The sequence below is a fragment of the Mustela nigripes genome, chromosome 7, assembly GCF_022355385.1.
Source record: "Mustela nigripes isolate SB6536 chromosome 7, MUSNIG.SB6536, whole genome shotgun sequence".
Lineage (NCBI taxonomy): Eukaryota > Metazoa > Chordata > Mammalia > Carnivora > Mustelidae > Mustela > Mustela nigripes.
The window spans coordinates 68,086,717-68,092,841 of record NC_081563.1 but is presented as its reverse complement, the minus strand read 5'-3'; positions in this window follow the sequence as shown (position 1 = coordinate 68,092,841).

The window sequence follows — 6,125 nt, the reverse complement described above, 5'->3', positions numbered from 1 at the left end:
TAGATGTCCATCAACAGATGAATGGATCAAGAAGATGTGGTATATATACACAATGGAATACTATGCAGCCATCAAAAGAAATGAAATCTTGCCATTTGTGACGACGTGGATGGAACTAGAGTGTATCATGCTTAGCGAAATAAGTCAATTGGAGAAAGACAACTATCATATGATCTCCCTGATATGAGGAAGTAGAGATGCAACATGGGGGGGGTGGTTAAGGGAGTAGGAGAAGAATAAATGAAACAAGATGGGATTGGGAGGGAGACAAACTAAAAGAGACTCTTAATCTCACAAAACAAACTGAGGGTTGCTGGGGGGAGGGGGGTTGGTAGAGGGTGGTAGGGTTATGGACATTGGTCAGGGTATGTGCTATGGTGAGTGTTGTGAAGTGTGTAAACCTGACGATTCACAGACCTGTACCCCTGGGGATAAAAATACATTATATGTTTATAAAAAATAAAATTAAAATACTTATAAAAAAAAGAACGGAAAACAAATAGGAAGAAAGAAGGAAGGAAGGAGGAAAAGCGGGAGGAAGGGAGGAAGGAAAGGAAATGTGAATATTTGAAAAGCAAATATAATCACCTTCCATGGTGGCTGGACATAATGTTTCTTAGCTTGCCAAAGACAGTGTATTGTATTAAGATATTAAAAATATGTTAAAACTGTAAAAACAACAACAACAACAACAAAAAACCCTTTAATTATTTTAAATGTGGTCAAAGAACTAAAGGAAACCATCTGAAAAACTGAATTAAAGTATGAAAACATTGTCTCACCAAATAAGGAGTCTTTTAATGAGAAAGAAATCTAAAAAAGAAACAAATAGAAATTCTGAATCGAAAAGCTTAACAATGAAATGAAAAACTCACTGGAAGGGTTCAACAGCAGATTTGAGCAGGCATTAAAATGAATCCAAAGAGAAAGAGAGAGAGAGAAAGAGAAAAGAAAAGGTGAATTGAGATTGGCCTGTCTCAGAAACAGCAAGAAAAAATGAAAAAAATGAACAGAGCCTCAGAGACATGTGGGACACAATTAAGCACACCAAATACATGCTATATTAGTTTTCTGCTGTAACAAAATACCACAGATCAAGTGACTTAAACAATAGAAATTATTGTCTCACAGTTCAGGAGGCTAGAAGTTTGAGATCAGGTGTAAGTAGGGTTTGTCCCTTTTGAGGGCACAGGCTCTAATCCAGGCCTCTCTCCTTGAGAGAGGAAGGAAAGGCTCTAATCCAGGCCTCTCTCCTTGGCTTTGTAGATGGCTGTGTTATCTCTATGTCTCTTCACACTGTAATCCCTCTACGTCTTTATGGCTTCTTTTTATAAGGACTTGTCATACTGGATCAGGGCCCACCCTACTGCCTTAACTTACTACATCTACAAAAATCCAACTCCAAATAAGAGCACATTCTGAGGTACTAGGAGTGAGAACTTCAACATATGAATTTCAGGAAGACAACAATTCAGCCTGTAATATGCATAATACAAGCCCTAGGAAAAGAGGAAAGAAGAAAGGGGACAAAAAGGATATTAGAAGAAATTTAACAAAAACATTAATCTAATCCAGAAAGCTCCATACAGTTCAAGTAGGATAAACTCAAATAGACCTATACTGGACACATCATGATCAAACTGTTCAAAGATGAAAACAAAGACAGAATCTTGAAAACAGCAAGATAAGAAACTCTTCACATAGAAGGGATCCTTGATAACATTAACAGCTGATTTTTCCATCAGAAACCACAGAACCGGAAGGCAGGAGAAGAGCTTATTCAGATTGCTGCGGGGCGGGGGGGGGGGGGGGGAAATTGTAAACCAAGAATTCTACATCTAGCAAAACTACCCATTTCTATTTTTTAAATTTTGCTTCATTTCTTTTTTTTAACATCTTAATTTTATTTTATTTTTTTCAGTGTTCCCAGATTCACATCCCAGCTTAACAAAAACTGAGAGAAACCATGGTAGAAGATTTTCCCTACAAGAAATACTACAGGGAATTTTCAGCCTGAAATGAATCCACACAAAGAAATAAAGAGCAATGGTAAAGGTACATAGGTAAATATAAAGACAGCATAGATGCATTTTTTTTGTGCTTGTAATTCTGTTTTCCTCCTATTCGATTTAGAAACAACTGAACAAAACACTAATTACTTATCTGCAATGAGGAGCACACAATGTATAAAACTGAATTTGTATGATAGTAACAGCCCAAAGGGCAGGGACAATGGAGCTACACAGGACAGCAAGGTTTTAGCGTAATATTGAGATTATATTGGTATTAATTGGAGCTAGCTTGTAATAAGCTATGATGTTAATTATAATCTCTAGGGCAACCACTAAGAAAATAATTCTAAAATATATGGTAAAAAGAATAGCGAAGGAATTAAAACAGTATACTAGAAAATATATACTGAACACACACACAAAGTGTATCTCATAAAAAGCAGATACAACAATAAAAATAGTAAAAATAGAGTAATTTTAATTTTTTACAATAATTTTTAAAATGGTAATATTCAAAAAGCCAGAGACATGCCCACAAACAGAACATAACTGTTGCTTTATGTTCAGCTAAAAGAACTAAAAGAAAGGAAGATGATGATAGAGGATTGAAGAACAACTCAAATTAGAATTTCAAAAACTCAAACGAGAAGATTAGAGATTTGACAGGAGAGAAAAAACAGTTCAGATTATATAAATCAGTTAATAACAAACTTTTAAAAAACTCCTTGATAAAATTACAATTATAGCAGTGGACTTTAACACTCCACTCACTGCAACTGAGAGATCATCTAAGCAGAAAATCAACAAAGAAACAATGGCTTTGAATGACACACTAGACCAGATGGACTTAACAGATATATTCAGAATATTTCATCCTAAAGCAGCAAAATACACATTTTTTTCAAGTGCACATGGAACATTTTCCGGAAAAGATCACATACTGGATCACAAATCAGCCCTCAAGAAGTACCACAAGATTTAGCTCATAGCACGCATATTTTCAGACCACACACTACAAAACTAGAAGTAAACCACAAGAAAAAATTTGGAAAGACTACAAAAGAACACCCTACTAAATAATGAATGTGTTAACCAAGAAAATTAGAAGAAATAAATAAAAACATGGAAGCAAATGAAAATGAAAATGCAACAGTCCAGAACCTTTGAGACACAGGAAAGGCAGTCAGAAGAGGGAAGTATATAGCCATACAAGCTTCCTTAAGAAGCAAGAAAATTCTCAAATACACAACCTAATCTTATAGCTAAGAAGCTAGAAAAGGAGCAGCAAATAAAACCTAAAGCCAGCAGGAGGAGGAAAATAATGATTAGAGCAGAAATAAATAACGTAGAAACCAACAAACAAAAACCCTGTAGAATAGACCAACAAAACTAATAGCTAGTTCTTTGAAAGAATTAATAAATTGATAAACCCCTAACCAGTCATATCAAAAAGAAAAGAGAAAGAACCCAAATAAGTAAAATTATGAATGAAAGAGGAAAGATCACAACCAACACCACAGAAATAAAAACAATTATAAGAGAATATTATGAAATATTATATGCCAACAAATTGGGCAATCTGGAAGAATTGAATAAATTCCTAGACACATACAGACTACCAAAACTGAAATAAGCAGAAATAGAAAATTTGAACAGACCAATAACTAGCAATGAAATTGAATCAGTTATCTAAAATCTCCCAACAAATAAAAGTCCACAGCCAGATGGCTTCCCAAGGGAATTCTGACAGACATTTAAAGAACCGTTAATACCTATTCTTCTCAAACTGTTTCAAAAAACAGAAGTGGAAGGAAAACTTCCAAACTCATTTGGCAAGGCCTGGATGACCTTGATTCCAAAACCAAAGACCCCACTAAAAAGAATTATGGGCCAATATCCCTGATGAACATGGATGCAAAAATTCTCAACAAGATACTAGTAATTTGAATCGAACAGTACATTAGGAGAATTATTCAGCATGATCAAGTGGGATATATTTATTCCTGGGCTGCAAGGGTGGTTCAACATTTACAAATCAATCAACACGATACAACCACATTAATAAAAGAAAGGATAAGAACCACATGATCCCTTCAACAGAAGCAGAAAAAGCATTTGACAAAATACAGGATCCATTCTTGATAAAAACACTCAACAAAGTAGGGATAGAGGAAACATACCTCAACATCATAAAGGCCATATATGAAAGACCCACAGCTAATAACATTCTCAATGGGGAAAAATTGAAAGCTTTTCCTCTATGGTCAGTAACAATTCAAGGATGTCCACACTCACCACTGTCATTTAACATAAAACTGGAAGTCTTAGCCTCAGCAATCAGACAACAGAAAGAAATAAAAGAAGTAAAAGGCATCCAAATTGGCAAGGAAGAAGTCAAACTTTCACTTTTTGCAGACAACATGGCACTCTATGTAGAAAACCCAAAAGACTTCAAAAAAAAAAAAATTGCTAGAACTGATACATGAATGCAGCAAAGTTGCAGAATATAACGTCGATGTACAAATCTGTTGCATTCCTACACATTAATAATGAAGCAGCAGAAAAAAAAATTAAGCAATTGGGGCGCCTGAGTGGCTCAGTGTGTTGAGGCCTCTGCTTTTGGCTCAGGTCATGATCCCAGGTCCTGGGATCGAGCCCCACATCGGGCTCTCTGCTCAGCAGGGAGCCTGCTTCCTCCCCTCTCTCTGCCTGCCTCTCTGCCTATGTGATCTGTCTGTCAAATAAATAAATAAAATCTTTAAAAAAAAATTAAGCAATCAATCCCATTTACAATTGTACCAAAAACAATTAAATATCTAGAAATAAACTTAACCAAAGAAGTGAAACGCCTATACTCTGAAAAGAATAAGACATGAATAAAAGAAATTCAAGACAATGCAAAGAAATGGAAAGACATTCATGGATGTTTCATGGATTGGAAACACAAATATTGTTAAAATGTCTATACTACCCAAAGCAATCTACATGTTTAATACAATCCCTACCAAAATACCATCAGCATTTTTCATAGAGCTGTGGATCCATAAAAGACCCCAAATAGCCAAAGGAATCTTGAAAAAGAAAACTGGAGGCATCACGATTCTGGACTTCAAGCTATATTACAAAGCTGTAATCAATATAGTATGGTACTGGCACAAACACAGACCCATAGATCCAATAGAACAGAATAGAAAAGAACATTAACTATATCAAAAACTAATGATATACTATATGTTGAATAACTGAAAGAAAGAAAAGGAAGAAAGAAAGCAAGCAAACAAATCCAGAAGTGGACCGACAACTATATGATCAAATAATCTTCAACAAACCAGTAAAGAATATCCAAAAGGAAAAACACAGTCTCTTCAAGAAATGGTGTTAGGAAAACTGTATAGCAACATGCAGAACAATGAAACTGGACTATTTTCTTACATCATACACAAAAATAAATTCAAAATGGATTAAAGACCTAAATGTGAGACAGGAGACCATCAAAATACTAGAGGAGAACACAGGCAGCAACCTCTTTGATCTTGACTGTAGCAACTTCTTATTAGACAAAGGGAAAAAAAGCAAAAACGAACTATTGGGTCTTCCTCAAGATAGAAAGCTTCTGCACAGCAAAGGAAACAATCAACAAAACTCAAAGGCAGCCTAGAGAGTGGAAGATATTTGCAAACAACAAACCTGATAAAGGGTTAGTATCCAAAATCTATAAAGAACTTACCGAACTTACCGAATTTAACACCCCAAAAACCAAATAATCCATTTAAGAAATGGGCAGAAGACATGAATAGGCTTTTTTCCTAAGAAGACATCCAGACAGCCCACAGGTGGGAAAAGATGCTCAACATCACTCATCATCAGGGAAATACAAATCAAAACCATGATGAGATACTACCTCACACCTGTCAAAATGGCTAAAATTAACAACATAGGAAACAACAGATGTTGTCAAGGATGTGGAGAAAGGGGAATCCTCTTACACTGTTGATGGGAATTCATACTGGAAAACAGTATGAACTTTCCTGAAAGAGTTAAATACAGAACTACCCTATGAGGCAGCAATTGCAGTAGGTAATTACCCAAAGGATAAAAAAAAATACTGATTCC